The following is a 19243-nucleotide window of genomic DNA, read 5'->3' as shown; positions in this document are numbered from 1 at the left end:
TTCGGTGCCTGGAGCGGGGTCAGAAGTCTGAACTAGCTGCTGACGGTGTGTCGGAGGCATCAGGCGCGAAGGCGCGCATGCCGTCAGTCCGCGCGTATGGCGAGGTCGAAGCCCTACCCGAGCGGCGACGGGTAACCTCGACGGCATACCCGCGTCCGCGTCCACGTCTGCTTCCTCGTACAGAGCCTTGTGGCATGGTGAAAGAGAGAGAAAGGGAGTGAGAAAGGAGAAAGGAACAAACCGGTGTTCTTCTCACTACCCAAGCAAAGCAAATATGAAGTAGCAATACGGCCAGCGCGAAGTATGGTGTATGCGTTATGGGTTCAAGCTCCGATGTGTGCTGCAGCCGCATATGGCTGGTTGGCTGGCGAGTTCAGGTGAGTTCCGGCGTAGATTCTACGCATGTTACATGCCACCACAGCGTGCATGTACGTGTTACTTGACATGCATCAATGAATAGCGTGGGATCTGCGGGCTCTTTCGAAGCCGCTGGAGCGCGTGTGAAGTGGTGGCTTGTGCAATGTGTTAACCTACATTACCGCAAGCTCTAATGTGCTATTATTATTACAAAAAAAGTATTGTCTACGCATGCATCTACGCAAGAGTCACCACCAGCCAATTAGGACATGTGTCAAAGTATTGAACGTTTTCGTTCCCTTCTTGTCAAAATACTACAGGGAATGATGGAAATAAGCTAAAAGACTACAACTATAAGGAAAAGAAGTTCAGAAATATATCACTCCAATTATGTGTAGGTGTGACACGAAAAAAATAGATGTGAAGAATCAAGAAAACAGCATGCAAATCCAATAAGTGACAAAAACGTAGTGACAAGAAAAAGAGAGAAACATCAAGAGATCTATTTTGCACCTTCACGACGAACAGTGCCAAACAACTGTAAAGACAACACATTCTCCTTCTGAACACAAAGCTCAGGGTCTAACTTACGTATGTACAAAGCTTCCAACACGGCAAGATGTAACAAAGACCTACCACGCGACAAAACAGAGAATACATCATCGGAGTACCACTCACGACAACTAGCACTGCCCGACAGGTGACACTTGATTGCCGAGGTACCGTTTCCCTGACCCGACGACTTGGCCGTTGTCACCTCCGATATTGCCGCTTGCGAATCTCTCCCATTACGCCCTGCGTCCCTGCAATTCCGATTGCCTCGGTCGAGATCCGTGTGCTGCTCCACGTCCAGTCTGTCCTGCTTCCGTGGTCTACCTCGTTTCTTCACATTAACCGTTGTTGTCACTTCCAGTATTGAAGGGAACGAAAACGTTCAATACTTTGACACATGTCCTAATTGGCTGGTGGTGACTCTTGCGTAGATGCATGCGTAGACAATACTTTTTTTGTAATATTTCCTGCCTCCGTCCTACTTTCAAATTATTATTATTATTATTATGAAATGACCCAAAGGCAATGTGCCTATCGAGGGGTTCATTTGATCAATGGATCACTGATGGTAGGTAACACCCCGGATACCTTGCAGCCCTACACAATAACGTTTATGTGCGTGATTACCGCTTCAATCTGAAAAACAGTATTAGCCGTCACTCAGTTGCCGGAAGTGATTTAAGGTGGCAGACTACCCAAAAATTCGCTGAAAAATCGAATTTTTAAATTCAGATTGAGTGCTACGTCAGTTGAAAGAGCATGAATAGCTGCAAATTCTCTGAAAATTGTGTCCCGATCTGACCGGCCGTTCAAGAGTTATGGCCGAAAATGTGCCCTTGCAAGGAAAGATTTTTTTGTTGCACGCTGTCATTTTGTTGTCAGCTCTGTATTTGAATGTGAGCAGACCGTGCGCAACTTGTCGTATCATGGAAACACGTGAAAGTGTGCAGAATTAAGTCCAAAAAATCAGGTTTTTGAGCCACGTATTGGACTGCACGGCGGCGGGCAAAGCCCGCCGCCGTGCAGCCGAAGCCCGCCGCCGTGCAGCAGGACTTTTGCCAGCACCCTCGTGACGTTGCAGATATGTGGCTTGATTATTGTTAGTCCGGGAGCTGAAATCTGTAGGATGCTTTTTATTTTCGGGGTATGCCACTTCAGAGGGAGGACTTGAAACTTCGCACAGAGCCTAGGTAGGTAAGGGTCTGTAGAGGACGATTTGAGAACTTGGCCGTCCCGAAGCTGTGCACCAATGCCGGTGCAAGGAGGTTTGTTCGCTCGTCGAACACTATTTCGTTGCCGTGATTTCACAGTTTTTGCGCCATTCAGCGCTTGAAAAATGGGTAAAATCAGCGGGTTTCGCTGACGTAACCAGACATTTTCATGCGAATGACTCAATTTTGCTAGATTTTCAAGAGAAACACAAAGAAACACGAAGCGAAACGCAAAGTCACACCGTCGATGAAGCATTTTTCATTCTGTTTGTATAATTGTGTCGTTCTGAGTTCTGAAGTAACATACAGTAGCTGGTTCGTCGGAGGAGGACATGACTGGTGTTCCTGAGATTGTCGTGCGTAACGGCTAAATGACTTGCCACTTGACCCTGATGTCGACAGGCAGGTCTCGTAGGAACTGTCCGTCTCCATCGAGGTGACTCTGGATTGTTTTTACCAATAGTGTTTTGTAGATTGATCCTCACTACAAACAAGAGTACTCCTGCTACAAACGATTTCATGCTAGTCAATGAGCGGACTGACAACGTGTGTTAAAGGTGGTAAGGTACACACCATGGCAGCTGCCTTGAACGGAATCTTTGATTATACCAGTGAACGTAGAAATGCAGGACTTATCTTGAATAACGTCTCTTTGAATCATTGTTTTGTTGAAGTTTCGGATGCTGCACAATGACATGCGCGTACGTGGAAGCATTCACATTGTAGAAGATCATGGGATGATTATTTCCCTACTTCATTCAGTCCTTTGTGTGGTAAATTGAGTAGTAGTAGTAGACGTAGTATATTTTAGGAATTTCCGCAAACGCAAACAGTAAATGTGGCGGTAACATGTAGAATATAATCATTTTAAAACTACAGCTACGGTGCATCATATTTATGTGAACAAAGGCTGAATGCAGATATGTAAACAGTGTCATGGACGAGGATATGCATCGGCACCACCGCATACATCCAGGCAAGACGATGTAGCGCAATATCTGTGTTGAACGGTTTTTGATCCCTTCATCATGGAGAACAGTATCCATTCTTCATCCGGTTTGCGATCCTCTGCTCTGTGCTGCCAACGACGTCCACTTGTTGCTCACATGTGTAGTGCTGCTGAGCGGGTTGCCACATTCGGACACGCATCGGCGAGTACCGTAAAAGCCCGTAATAAGGCCCTGGGCGGAAGCGTTAGTGACGGTCCAGAACATGGGCGCTAATGATTGGGTTGTCCCATTCGGACATGCACCAGCAAGTATAGTACAGGGTTGGGGTGACCCGTTGCACTAGAAGCATCCAGTGCTGTAACCTTTGCGATGTTTGCAGCTATGCCGAGCAGTTATCTCCTGGGTTCCGACTGCTGCTCCGTGGAGATGATAGTAGGGCACTAGACAGCGGCTTTGTAAATTGCCATTCTGGAATGCTACCTCAGAGCAGCCGATGATGGTGACGTTCTTGCACAGCATGTTGTTGGTACCACAATCACAGCAAGTTCACTGGTGATGATTAACTTCTGGCCGCGTGTTGCATGTTTCTGAGATTCGTAGATAATGACGCGCGCGTGCATGAGTGTGTGTGTTTATATGTATGTATGCGTGTGAGCATCTGCATGTGCGCATCCACGTGTGTGTGTGCGCGCGCGTGTGTCGTGCACATGTACACGTGTATGCGCGTGTGTGTGTGTGAGCATTTGCATGTGCGCATCCACCTGTGTGTGCACGCGCGTGTGTCGTGCACATGTACATGTGTATGCGTGTATGTGTGTGTGAGCATTTGCATGTGCGCATCCACCTGTGTGTATGTGCGTGCAAGCGCGCACGCGTGTGTGTGCGTGCACATGTACACGTGTATGCGTGTGTGTGTGAGCATTGGCATGTGCGCATCCACCTGTGTGCATGTGCGCACGCGTGTGTGATGAATGCGCGCATGTTCGCACACATGTATATGTGTGTGTGTGCGAACAGAGAGTCACATGTGTGTGTGTGTGTGTGTGTATTTCATCTCGCACGAAGGCTGCACCTTTCCACGGACAAGGTGTACTCACATGTGTGCGTGTGTGTGCACTCATGCACACTCGCACACATGTGAGTACACGCTTGCAAGCGTGTGTGGGCGTGCGCGCGTGTACACAAGCTCGCACACATGCACGTGCGCGCATGTATGTTCTATCTTGTTATGTTGCCTATCCCATGCTCTCCTTTGGTGCTGCCATGTAGACGTCTGTCGTAGTTCCTGTCAGAAGTGCATGTGGAACTGGCAGTGATTGTCATTCTACCTTTGTTTCAAACAACGTCTCGTTTTCGAGTTACATGATCTCTCACAGGATCCACAAAGTATTTTGTGCAAAAGCAGCTAGGCTCACCTGAACCAGTGAAGAACGAGTACCGGAACAAACAAGCTGGCAAACTGCAACGGAGTTGACACCACCAGCAGATAAATAGGCCAGGCAGAGTACCGACATGGGTGATGATGATCTTGCACGTCCGGTGACTGGTCACTGGTGCATACGGCTGTGGCACTGGCAGTCAGGACTCAGGGACGTGGAGGCCGACTTGTCAGCAAGCAACATCTCGCCTACTCTGCCGGAATCTTCGCTCGACTCGACCTCAGTCAGACCTGGAAATATACTTTTGAAACTTTGCTTGCACGCGTTGCAGAATTGCCGGAGTAGGCACGAGTATTATTGTGCACTATTGCTGGTACACACTCTATGTTGCGCTTTTGTCCAGAAGCGCCATGCTTCGTGACTAGTGGACCTGACGATGGCAATACTATTCTCACTTTCAAAGCCAAAATCGTAATGAAAATGTATGTCACGCTTTGAGAAAGTAAGCTTGCAGCGTCGTCATCTTCTGGACAGGCGCATAGTCACTGATTTGGAATTTTGAGCGTGCGCACCTACTTCTCAAACCGAGAAGTCGGCTGAGAACGAAAAACATTTGCGCCTAAATGCTTGACAATTGTGAATTTGATCGTCGAACAAAATGCGTCCTCGCGATGTCCGTGCACAGCTTTGGGATGGCCAAGAACTCGAAAGCCCTTCTCTGATAGACCCATAACCCATTGCAGAAGAGATCTTGTACTCCATCTCGCCCGACCTGGAGCGGCACTTTTTTGAAGGTCGGCTCCCTGACTATGTAGTTGACGTTGATTTAGTGACTTTGGCAAGTTTGAGTCGTGTCAAGAAGTCAGGTAGGATTCAGTACTAGGCAGTAGTGAAACGTGAGTGGTAGTCTTTGCCGGTTTCTCAGGGTATCCTGGATTTGGTGTGCAGCGCTGTGGAAATGGCTTGCTGTGGAGGTCCCAGCACTGGATGTTGTATCAAAGGTACGACCTCCTAGCACGTGCTAAACCTAAAAAAATTCAAAAATTGACTTGGGTCTGTGGGAGTGTGTGAGAGAACCCCCACTCGTTCCGTTGTGACAGATTCCAGGGCGTCGTTGAGGGGCCCTACCCCATCACCCATGGCTGCTTCTGGACTTGTTCTAGGTTTGAGTCCCGCGCACGAACAGAATGAGCACGAAAATGTGAAAAAATTGTAAATGCATTTGTTTGGCTCCTGGGTGGCTCGCACACCGTGGCACTATGCCGGAAATTTGAGTTTTTCCGGCCTGGAAAGCCTGTCAGTGAGGCGCAAGAACTTGTAAATCATGTCCTGAGGGCCAGCATAGTGGCAAGAGTGTGTGGTCAAAATTTCACTCAAATCCATTGAGAAAGACCAAAGTAAAGGTCAATTGAATGCCATATGAAATTTATGGCTAGGCTGCCCCCTTAATGTGGCAGACTGCCCAAAAATTCGCTGAAAAATCGAATTTTTAAATTCAGATTGAGTGCTATGTCAGTTGAAAGAGCATGAATAGCTGCAAATTCTCTGAAAATTGTGTCCCGATCTGACCGGCCGTTCAAGAGTTATGGCCGAAAATGTGCCCTTGCAAGGAAAGATTTTTTTGTTGCACGCTGTCATTTGTTGTCAGCACTGTATTTGAATGTGAGCAGACCGTGCGCAACTTGTCGTATCATGGAAACACGTGAAAGTGTGCAGAATTTTGCTCCAAGTCCAAAAAATCAGGTTTTTGAGCCACGTATTGGGCTGCACGGCGGCGGGCAAAGCCCGCCGCCGTGCAGCCGAAGCCCGCCGCCGTGCAGCAGGACTTTTGTCAGCACCCTCGTGACGTTGCAGATATGTGGCTTGATTATTGTAGTTGACGTTGATTTAGTGACTTTGGCAAGTTGGAGTCGTGTCAAGAAGTCAGGTAGGATTCAGTACTAGGCAGTAGTGAAACGTGAGTGGTAGTCTTTGCCGGTTTCTCAGGGTATCCTGGATTTGGTGTGCAGCGCTGTGGAAATGGCTTGCTGTGGAGGTCCCAGCACTGGATGTTGTATCAAAGGTACGACCTCCTAGCACGTGCTAAACCTAAAAAAAATTCAAAAATTGACTTGGGTCTGTGGGAGTGTGTGAGAGAACGCCCACTCGTTCCGTTGTGACAGATTCCAGGGCCTCGTTGAGGGGCCCTACCCCATCACCCATGGCTGCTTCTGGACTTGTTCTAGGTTTGAGTCCCACGCACGAACAGAATGAGCATGAAAATGTGAAAAAATTGTAAATGCATTTGTTTGGCTCCTGGGTGGCTCGCACATCGTGGCACTATGCCGGAAATTTGAGTTTTTCCGGCCTGGAAAGCCTGTCAGTGAGGCGCAAGAACTTGTAAATCATGTCCTGAGGGCCAGCATAGTGGCAAGAGTGTGTGGTCAAAATTTCACTCAAATCCATTGAGAAAGACCAAAGTTACGGTCAATTGAATGCCATATGAAATTTATGGGTAGGCTGCCCCCTTAAGGTGGCAGACTACCCAAAAATTCGCTGAAAAATCGAATTTTTAAATTCAGATTGAGTGCTACGTCAGTTGAAAGAGCATGAATAGCTGCAAATTCTCTGAAAATTGTGTCCCGATCTGACCGGCCGTTCAAGAGTTATGGCCGAAAATGTGCCCTTGCAAGGAAAGATTTTTTTGTTGCACGCTGTCATTTGTTGTCAGCACTGTATTTGAATGTGAGCAGACCGTGCGCAACTTGTCGTATCATGGAAACACGTGAAAGTGTGCAGAATTTTGCTCCAAGTCCAAAAAATCAGGTTTTTGAGCCACGTATTGGGCTGCACGGCGGCGGGCAAAGCCCGCCGCCGTGTAGCCGAAGCCCGCCGCCGTGCAGCAGGACTTTTGCCAGCACCCTCGTGACGTTGCAGATATGTGGCTTGATTATTGTAGTTGACGTTGATTTAGTGACTTTGGCAAGTTGGAGTCGTGTCAAGAAGTCAGGTAGGATTCAGTACTAGGCAGTAGTGAAACGTGAGTGGTAGTCTTTGCCGGTTTCTCAGGGTATCCTGGATTTGGTGTGCAGCGCTGTGGAAATGGCTTGCTGTGGAGGTCCCAGCACTGGATGTTGTAGCAAAGGTACGACCTCCTAGCACGTGCTAAACCTAACAAAATTCAAAAATTGACTTGGGTCTGTGGGAGTGTGTGAGAGAACGCCCACTCGTTCCGTTGTGACAGATTCCAGGGCCTCGTTGAGGGGCCCTACCCCATCACCCATGGCTGCTTCTGGACTTGTTCTAGGTTTGAGTCCCGCGCACGAACAGAATGAGCACGAAAATGCGAAAAAATTGTAAATGCATTTGTTTGGCTCCTGGGTGGCTCGCACACCGTGGCACTATGCCGGAAATTTGAGTTTTTCCGGCCTGGAAAGCCTGTCAGTGAGGCGCAAGAACTTGTAAATCATGTCCTGAGGGCCAGCATAATGGCAAGAGTGTGTGGTCAAAATTTCACTCAAATCCATTGAGAAAGACCAAAGTTACGGTCAATTGAATGCCATATGAAATTTATGGGTAGGCTGCCCCCTTTACCAGTGCTTGCACATGTGCGCACCGCCGCAGGTGCCTAGTGCAAACGCTGCTTTCCTTGAGAGTGAAGAGGTGGCTGGCCTACCCTCCGTGTGTGTGTGTTTGTGAGTGTGCGCACGCGTGTTTCTGTGTGCGTATATGTTTGTGTATTCTAGGCTTTGTGGCTATGGCGCATATCCGCTGAAAAATCCTACAAGAATGGGGGGGGGGGGGGTATCTTCTCAGACTTGACAGTACTAGACTGCTAGCCAAACAGTTGTCCACATTGTTCATCACCAGGCTCTAACCCAAACCTGTTTAGCCTTCTAACCAGTTATGGCTGTCAATAATCTAGTTCTTATTCTTAGTGCTTATCTAGTTTTTACACTTTGCTTTGTGCCTATATAAATCAATACTGATCCAGATTCTCATTACTGTTTTCTGATGATCGCTTGGTGCGTGAAACTCGGAGTAAAAACACTTTCTCTGTCCTCCTATTGTTTGAACCAGCTCTACCTCTCAGTATTGAGCACTCTCTTGGACAGCCTGGAACCTCTCTGTTTTATAGTTCTTATGCCACTTATGAACTTGCGCTGTTGCGTTCTTGGGCGCATACCCTTAGCAACTATCCATCTTTACTTATAAAAGAGAGGCACCTGTGACGTGTGTCTGTGTGTGTGTGTGTCACGCTCCTTATAAAGAAGAGGCACCTGTGACGTGTGTTTTTGTGTCACGCTGAAGCGCTGCGGAGCAGCGCTGCCCTGAGCACGCGAAGCGTGCGAACAGTGTAGCACAGTGTAGCTAGCTAGCGGCCGCAGAAGCACTGAGCACGCGAAGCGTGCGAATCGTGTAGCTAGCGGAAGCAGCCACAGAAGCACTGAGCACGCGAAGCGTTCGAATCGTGTAGCCACCGCCAAGTGCTGAGCACGCGAAGCGTGCGAGCGCGAACATGTAAACAGTGTAGGTGGTAACGCTTATACTATCAGTACGAGTAGCAGTAGCAGCCGCGCGCAGAAGCACTGAGCACGCGAAGCGTGCGAATCATGTAGCCACCTAGCCTAGGCCATAGGTAGCACTAGCAGCCGCACAAGCGCTGCGGACCACGTGAACCGTTCTCTGCAAATAGAAACATCTGCAACAAAAGGATACAAAAGATCTGCACTGACTGCACTCTGCATCTGATCTGCAGTGAAGAGCGCATCGCACTTTTGTTCGTAAGTTTATGAATTTTTTGAGCCGCTTCATCCGCCACCAGGTGATGGACAACCCTGACCAGCCTCCCGAAGGCGTAACAGACGTCCCTCCTTCTCCTTCCAACCATAAAGAACCTCCCTCACCAGGACTTCAGCGGTCTGGCCACCACCACGTGCTGAGCACGTGTGCTGTTCATGTACTTGCTTCACCCGCATGCCACATTCGGCCAGGCAACGCTGGCCTGGGGTGCTGCTAGTTACCTATAATTATAGCTTTTTTAAACGTTTCTGCTGGTGTTGTTGGTTACATGTTATGATGTTAGCAATAAAATACAATGTAGCTGTTTTACCATCCAGTTCTGTATTTAGTTTTTGTCGTGGTTTTGTGTGTGCGCGTCATCTTCTTCTTTTTCTCACTCTTTTCCTCTCTCCTCTCTCTCTCTCTCTCTCTCTCTCTCTCTCTCTCTCTCTCTCTCTCTCTCTCTCTCTCTCTCGCTCTTTCTCTCTCTCTCTCATCTCTCTTTCTTTCTCTTTCTCTTTCTTATAGGCGGGTGCAGCATTGTTGAAGGCCTCTGGGTCGCGCGAAATACTTGACACTCGTTTGTTAATCATTGCCGGCAATCTCTGCATGATTGTTGGCGGGTGGTTTGATTCGGTGTTGATGTATCTCGGTGCGTCGTTCGGTTTTCTGTACCGCTCGTAGCGGCCACTTGCGAGGTTGAAGGTAACGTCAAGGAAGTTGACCGTTTCCTGGTTCTTGCTGGTCGTCATTCTCAAGCCGAAGTCTTTTAACAGCTTCGTGATACTTTGCGGATGGAGTCTGCCTCGTGTCCCGTCATGTTCTTGAATGCTGCAAGGTCATCGTTGTGGCACAGGCCTATGCTGACGGGGTCCGAACATACATGACATGTACCTGCAACACGCTTACGCAGGAACGCTCCTACCCGTTGGCACACTTCTGCGCCATCATAGCTCCCAATCGTGACGTCGAATAAATCTTCTCTGTTCTTCTTGGCCCCTACCTTGTCACGAGTCGCCTTTGAATGATAAGGATTTTCTGGCATGCATAATAGTATCGACGCCACGCTGGGGATTGGCGGTGAATTCCGTTGCAAACTCGAGCGTCGCTCTGAGGAGCTGCTCTGAGATAGATGCCGCTAGGATATTGTCATGATAATTGCACGTGAGGAATCTGGATCGGTGGATAGAATTCGACGATGTCAAATGAGACAAATGAGTATTGTTCCTTATGCGGGATGTCCTTGAACCAGGTTCCGTAATACATGTACATGCAATTGCATTACATGTACATGATTGTTGGTTCAGATGATCATAGTCATCAACACCGTGGCTCTACCAACTGTGGATGGTTGTAGAAAGATCACTATTTCCCAACGTGGTGGTCCTCCGCCTTGTAACATGCTGACAACTAACAGCATGCATGTACATGTACATACAGGTATCTAGTACTCTCATGTGGTTGGCAAGTATGGTGGGGTAGTAGTGCCTTTGCTGTTTGCGTTATGCACAGCTCACTGAATTGTCAGTTTGAGCACTCTGGCAGGGTACGTTCGGGCCTGGTTAAAATCTGGCTGGAAAATTTATTTTTCATTGCTATCAGGTTCTGCCTCATTTTCTCTGTGCTGCGCTGATGAGTCCACAAAGAACGAAACAGTTTCGTCCGCAGATTGAGTGCCATGTACATACACACACGTCTGACCTGCCCAACGCCGAAGCGATGATAGCGAAGAGATATGTTCGACATAGAAACTTGTGTTGGGATTACACCAAAATACAGCTTGCAAGGCTGATACACCTTGACCTTTGACGCCCATCGCCGGAGGCGATGATAGCAATGCTACGGCAGAAGCCACAGCAACTTGTGCTGGGATTACACCATTCAACAGCTTGCAAGGCTGAAGAATTGACCGTCACTATTCAGCCTGGTCTACACCATACAGCTATTTGGAGTGACATTTTCTGGCCAGTGAATCCCTATTTTTGGTCTTTTCATTTTTTTTTCCCCGCACACACATCACACCACATACTCCAGCATGCACTGGCTGTTGGTAACCACCCAGGAGAATGAAAGAAAAGTCAGGAAGCTGATACACACACACACACACACACACCACACACACACACACACACACACACACACACACTACTACTATGATACTACTATGATACAGCTACCCTATACGGGTCACGCCGCCCTCCACCCAAGCATGAGCACTATGAGGGGCAGTGGCAAATAAAGAGAAACAGCTAGCAGAACTGGCAAAACAGATGAAACAATGGAGCAGAACGGACGACTGCTGTACAGTAACAACAACCTGACAGCTACAGTGACAACGACTGAAAAATGAACAGGAAGGAAAAAAAATTCAAAATTTTACGTCACGAAAAAACACTGTCCATGAAAGAATCCACCAAGCAAAAGGAGTGTGGGCATCCGAAATCCCACCAGGACTCCACTAGCAGTTCTTCCACGTTGACGATGTAAGCGGCAGGGCAAGGCCTCACAAATCCGACAGACTTCCACAACGCTTGACCAGTGCACTCATGACGACGAAATATTGAAGTTTCAATTCCCACCATTCCGCCATTGGGACCTTCCTCTCCGCACTCGCTTGTCCACTCCACTGAAAACAACGAACTGTTCCAGCACTCCACCAGCCAATCCTCAATTCCCACCACTGCATTCTTCGAGCTTGGATTCTTCACAGCACTCGAGGGACAGCTACTCCACTGCGAGTGGTGGACCACGGCCGACGCAGCAGTGACAATATCGAAGTAAATTGTCCTGCAAGCTACATCGCGATTCCGCGCTCCAATCATGCAGCACTACCTTGGCAGTGTGCGAGGGTGCTCCAGGGTCGACTCTGGCTACGCCAGAGTCGCCCTGGGCAGGCAGAAAACTTGGGAGAAAGCCAAGAACACGGAGCTCAGAAAGTGTAACCTGCTCCCAAGGAGCACAAAACAACACACACACACACACACACACACACACACACACACACACACACACACACACACACACACACACACACACACCTTGAACCTTGAACGTGCCCATTGCCCATGGCAATGATAGCGAATGGACTGTCTGCTAGCTTTGCAGTACGGAGCGTGGCGCTAGAGATCCCCGGGACGGCGGCAGACCTTTCCACATACGCAACGGAAGCCACGTCAGGATCAGGGGAGCACGGGCGGGAGGACGACGATGAGCAATCTGCCTCCAGGCAGAGCGATCCTGGGCAGCAGCAAACCAGCATAAAGAAAGCACAGTGGGGGGGGGGGGGGGGGGGCTGATGGAGTGGAGGTCATCTACGACCACGTCACACCACCGCTTGCGTGGACCATGGCGAGGGAGCGTTGCAGGAAGCTCCCCAAACAAAACTCGCTTCGCCATACGGTCGTCGTTCATCCGGCCAACATGTTTAAGCCAACGCAGTCGATATTCTCGGATGATGTCCGCGACATCACAGTCAATGCCAAGAGTTCTGACCATGGTAATGGAGTTGACGCGGTTGTCCCACTGGTCCCACCTGGAGATGCCAACGATGATGCGAACACACTGGTGATGAAACGCGCATGAAACACACACACACACACACACACACACAGGCACGCACACCATCATTCCATGTGCCATGTATGCGCCAGTCGCAAGAAAAGCACGCACATGTGCAAAAGTAGTTGATCTGCACCCACAGAATTTCTCCTATTGCAATGAAACAAATAACACATACCCCCCCCCCCCACACACACATACACACGCACACACACACACACACACATCCACACACATACACACACGCACACATACACACACACACACGCTTGTACTTGTACTTGCTAACTGCCAAAACTGGTCACGTGGGTCTCCCCGGGAGAGGGGAGAGAGACTCAAAAGGAATCTTGGAAAGATGACTCAATTGGCCATTGAACCACCCAACGGCCGACACCCCCTGAAATCCCCAAACTAGGGTGGACTTGAAATGATCCCACTTGAGTACTTGTGGGCTCACCACACCTCAGTAAGGGCGCGTTCAGACTACCGTGAACCCCGTCAAACCGTGAATGCCGATAAACCGTGAAGGACATTCACACTACCGATAACAAACTAACGTTACTGTGAAGTTTTCAGCTCTCACCGCGGCACTGACAAGGCATTCTCCCTTTTTTCCCAGCGCGCATGCAGCCTGAGCACTTTTTTACTGCCGGTAAAAGTTTACTGCCGCAGCAGCCGCGGCAGTAAAACTTTCCCACCGGTAACGTGCCAGTAACGTTACGTGATCAAATCACCTTGCCGACTTTCCCAATCGGTCACTTTTTATCGGTAGTCTGAACGCCCTAAGTGGGTGAGGACAAGGTGCAGAAAAAGGATTGACGGCATCAGGGTATCCGTCCCGGGATCCAACTGCAGGTACCCCTGCCCCCAGTGAAGGTAATACTTGGTACTAGTGTGGGTGGCTAAATCAGAGTGGATCTGATATAAGCTTCACTAGCACCATTGATTACACAAGAGTTAATCTAGCCAGAAGCAGTCCATGGTTAACAGGTATGTATACTTCAAATAGAAAGTATATTATGAACCCTGAAACCAACAAAGGTGGTAGGTACAACAATACACCTTCAAGCAGCCGAGCCCGTTGGCAACAGGCCCAACACTGTCTGGCATAAGTGTACCCACCAACCGAACTAGCACACTCACACTCACTCACACTCACTCACACACGCAAAATGTTCTCCTACGGTAGATTATTATTATTATTTATTCATATTTTACTAGGGCAGTCCCCACAGACCTATGGTCTTCTTACAGGGTGCCCTAGCCACGTGAAGATACCGGAGCGAAATGCAGCAGGCAGGGATATGGTGCGAATCGCGGCAGGGAGGGAGTTCCATCGGTCAGCTCCGAGATAAGATACAGAGTGATAGCCAAAATACAATCTGGCACGGGGAAGTACCAGGCCGAGCGATTCCTGAGAACGGGTAATTCTAGCAGTGCGGGATGATGAGACAGCACGAGGAGTGAAAAGTCGGCAAAGTAGGGGACTAGCACGAGCATTTATGCATCTATGTAGAAACACATAGAGGTTGGCAGCATAGCAGATATTTAACGGTGTTAGGTGCTGTCTAGCTAAGATGGGTTGGATGGAGGCAGTGGGACGGAAGCCAAAAACAGTGCGGATCGCCCGATTCGCGATGCTAATAAGAGCGTTATTATTATTATTATTATTATTATTATTATGAAATGAACCAAAGGCAATGTGCCTATCGAGGGGTTCATTTGATTGAAAGAACAGTAGATGTAGATGTATGTACAAAGACAAGTAGGGATTGATGAGGAGAGAAATGGGGAAAATCAACTGCAAGGTGGCGGAATTCCGTTGATTGCATAAGCATAGTCAGCTGTAAATTTCCTGAGGGCAGCTTTGAACTTATAGAGCGAGGCTTCCGATGTTAGACTGGGGGGTAAACAGTTCCATAGAATAGCAGTTCGGAACATGAAGAGAGACTTAGACAATGATTTAAATTTGGGAAGAATGATTTTATTTGGTCGTCGCTCACTATTCGTAATCTTGAAATGGAAATCAGCAAGGTAATAACGATGATGGAAAACATGTCTGTGAAAAGTAGTGAGACTGATGATTTGACGACGATAGGCTAGTGACTCTAGGGAGCATTTAGAATTTAAGACATATTTGGAAGAAGTGTAATCAAATGCAATTTTTTTCTTTTTCAGTAGAGCTCTAGCAAACCTTGCCTGTAATTGATCAAGAGTTATAGGTGGTCTGTCGCAGGCCGATTCTATTCCAGGACTGCATACATGTACATCATTATCCTAATCACCCATTCCTACTCTGCTCTGTTTGCGTATAGCATCATGTGGATGAATGTCTGGTGATATGCACATAGCTAACTGCTACATCACACTCATAACGTATACACTGTAGTGCAGCTTACGCATGGTTGATCACACAGTGAGCAATGAGTCCTGGAGGCACGAAACCTACGTCACAATACCAGCCAAGTCGTGGATGAGTGTTCGCCTATGCACCAGACACTACCTGATGTACAGGTATCAGTCAGCTATGTGAGTATCATCAGCCATGCATCTACTAGGCCACGTGCGTAAAGTATAGATGATGGTGGTGAGAGAAGCATGGCTCTTTGCCAGTCTGATCTGAAGCCAAGATTAGAGTAGAATTACTTAGAAGAAGGAAAGGACCAAAGGTTTACACCGCAGTATGCGTTGTTGTCCACTAACTTATTTCCAAGATGATGTACGGGTCAGAACGTGTTACATTTGCCACAATATTCACTGATGATACTGACGTTCAACGACCTGACGTTTGCCTCGATCACGTCTTGGATACACTGACCAACACACTTCCAGCTGGTACATGGTCATAAAATTCCATTCATTCAAAGAAGGAAACAACTGTGAAAAACTGAATTAGTTTTCGTTGCACACATGATGTCATTGCCGTGACAACTTTGACAGGATGTAGATCATAGATGTGTCAATGAATGAACCAGTGAGTCACTGACTCCATTCCAGGGACTCGGTAGTATTCGGTACCACTTGAGTCGGCCCATGTTTTCACTATGACAGCGTGAACAAGGCGTAGGACCCACAGTATAGGAAAACAGTGTTCCTGACTGAAACCATAAACTGGTTGGCGGGCCCGGTCTTGCGACAATTTGAACCACGAGATCAGGGAATATTCCTGTAATGCTCCAATAGAGTAATCAGTGTCTGAACAGGGGTATAGCCCCATACGGTTCAAATGGGCACAGGATCGAGACCCTACCCGGCAACCGGTGCATGGTTGCAGTGAGCCTGGAGTACTGTTTTCCCATACAGTGGGTAGTCCACCTTGTTCACACTGTCATCATGAAACTTACATACTACAATCAGGTACGTGTAGTTACGAAGTTTGTGTTCAACCACACTACCCAGATCTGTTCATTTCCAACAGCAATGGCCAAACAGGAATGTCGTGAAATTATGACTCCATACCAGTAAAGAATGTTTCTCCGGCCATTTTCGGTCTTTAATTTGGCAAACATTGAAATCTGCCCAAACTCTGTAGAGTGAGTTGCTCTGAGTCATTGACCATGATTGAGCCAATCTCCGTCACGTGATAGTGTGCACTGCGTTTCTGTGTTCTACGTAGCTTTTGTAAAATGATACTAGCAATGATAATGTCCATGAATGTCACGTGATCACTCTTAGTCAATGTAGTGGTTGATTGTGTGACGATGCAGTTAGACAGTGTTGATGTGTAGCATAGTTTACATACAGTGAAGTCTGTATTCTACATTGCTGTTTATCTCATAGTGGATATGTGGGAGAATCTCCGACAAAATGTCTTTTTCTACACGTCATGTAAGAAGGAAATGATTCCTAACGTGATCCGCTGCAAATGTGGGAGCTGTGTCTGTGGCTGGAGGCCCAATATGTAGCTGGAACTGCCAGACGAATACCGCACAGAGCTAGAGATGCATACATCGGTTATAGTGATTGATGTAAAATCCAGCGATGTCAGAGGAGAACAGGGTGTTACTTCTTCGTGAAGAACTTGTCCAGTGAGTGTTGTTTGGTGAGTTTTGCTTGTACAAGTTGCCAAAATATGCCTCCATCATGAGGAAATCCTGATTTTGTGTGTCAGGAGCTACAGCCAGCTACATGACATTGTACATGATTGTATGTAGTGCGTATGTGCACGGCGCGCTGAGTCGTTTGACACCCCACTCGCATACAATGATACATTGCATGCAGTATCGGTCATAGTAATATTATCGCATTATCAAAATCAAACACCAACGCTACAGGCAATACTGACTATACTCCCATGGTGCTGAAATTGGGTATTGGCAAATGAGTGTCCCTGTAATCCACCTGGTCCTGGGGTCATACAACCCTTCAGGAGCTGGCTCTGGATCTCAAGACTGTGTATTCTATTGGTAAAGGTTGCCTGATGATCGTAGTAATACGTGAAACTTAGAGTTGTAACAAAGCTTCCAATCTCTCTCTTGTGTAAAGGTTTCCATTCTGAACTCAATGCCACTGGGTTGTTATGTCTACAGTGTTATGTGTAATGACGTCACGACGATTGAAGGGAAAACTCTGTACTAAAGGATACAGTCTGCAGTCTTAAGTACACAATTAATCAAAGGACGAACAGGAGGAAACTGACCCGGAAATCACTATACTGTTAAACATACACAGAAGCAGATAAGTTTTTTAAGAACTTTGAAACTCCACTATAGCCTTGTCATATTTTCCGTATACCCAACTCACAACACACAAACAGTCCTTGGCTACACCACGTATAGTTGAAATTGTCCACATTTTCACCCAAGAGGGCATCATCAGGGATGTACATGTTGGAGAAGAATGATAGAAAGTTGGCTGTTAAAAGACAGTACAGGAACAGTCACACTACTACATGTAATCTGAAACAAGTTACAAGCTAACACTAAGACATAACAATGTAAATGAGCATTTCATCAAGTGTAAAGTGGCCGTCAGACAGCCATGGTAAGCCATGGTAAGCCATGGTAAGATAAGATAAGTTTGATAGAAAAAATACATTTAGGAAAGGGATCCTGTCAGCTTTTCTATTATTGTGTTCACATGGTAAGAGCTAACGACATCGCTATTGAGACACGTTGTCTACGTAAGTTTCTACGCATGGTGATCGGTACCTGGACCATGTACGAGCTCGTACTCCATGGCGCCATGGCTCCTACCATCGCGTGGCCGGCCGCGTGCGTGTGCATGGCAGACATGTAGCAGCCTTTTCGGATGTGCATGCACGAGGAACTTCCTTCTTTGGAATTGCTTCTTGCATGAGCTGTTTCGGATATTTCGTCTCCTGGCCTGGCTTATTTCCATGTCTCTACTAGACTTTGACAGATTATGCTAGCATAATTTTTTCGCATAATTCCTACCAAAATCGAATAATAGCTATGAAAAGTATGAATGCCGCAGACATCACCACGCAACATGACAATTTGTTCAAGGTTTGGTTTTGTGTGTTTCCTGTATAAGGTCAACTTTGTGAAGAATCTGGTGGATAGAGCGCGGCGAATCTGTTCCCCCTCTCGACTCAAGGATGAGCTAGGTTTTCTGAAATCTGTTTCTCAAAAATGGTTACCCGGAGGAACTGCTAAACAAGCTACTAAAATCAGCATCAAAACCAAATGTCGTCATCATAGGTCCAAGTCGTTGCCCAGTCTACCTTTCCTTACCTTGGAAAGGAGAGGCATCACAGACATTGTGCCGCACAATCAAAACGCTAGTTACACAAACATACTTTGCGGCGCACTTCATCCCTGTGTTCACTACGACACGTGCGTTCACGGTGAGGATGTCCTACCATCCCACCTATTGAGCCACTTGGTCTACCAATTTGAGTGCCGGAATTGTGATAGCCGGTACGTTGGTAGGACCCTTCAACACCTGAGCGCACGTATCAAGCAGCATGTGCCACTTCACATGCTGCCGGACGCAGCAAAAGCGAAGCGCCCGAAGCGGGGAAGACCACGCAAGAACCCGCTCCCTCTACCACTGACACAACCAGAGCAAGTCGAACACACGGTGCAGAGGAAGAGTGGTGAATCACTAAGCCAACCGAATGTGCCTTCTCCACCGTTTCCCTTGCCGCCACCGGAGCCACCACCAGTGCCGTTGGTGGCTGGGGTTGGGGAGGAGTCGGCAACAACGACAGTACCGCCAATCACAGAAATTGATCCCATTTCTTCGACACAGTATCCGGCTGTGCGGACACCGCAGCACCCTCAGGCGCTTGATCCGTGGGTCCAGAGACCACGGAGGTCGACCGCCAATTATTCAACCGAAATATATGCTAGGAATGGCCAAGGCCCACGCGGAGCATCGAAGGAGACCGGAAGCCGGGGGCAAAACGGAACACAATCTCGGGACGCAGATGAGGTAAGGACAGTGGCACGGGACAGACGTAGGAAGGAGAACGTGGATGGTATCAGACGACTGACTGGTGGTGAATATG

This window comes from Sycon ciliatum, chromosome 5, assembly GCF_964019385.1.
Source record: "Sycon ciliatum chromosome 5, ocSycCili1.1, whole genome shotgun sequence".
Lineage (NCBI taxonomy): Eukaryota > Metazoa > Porifera > Calcarea > Leucosolenida > Sycettidae > Sycon > Sycon ciliatum.
The sequence above is the reverse complement of the archived record's forward strand: the minus strand, read 5'-3'. Positions refer to the sequence as shown.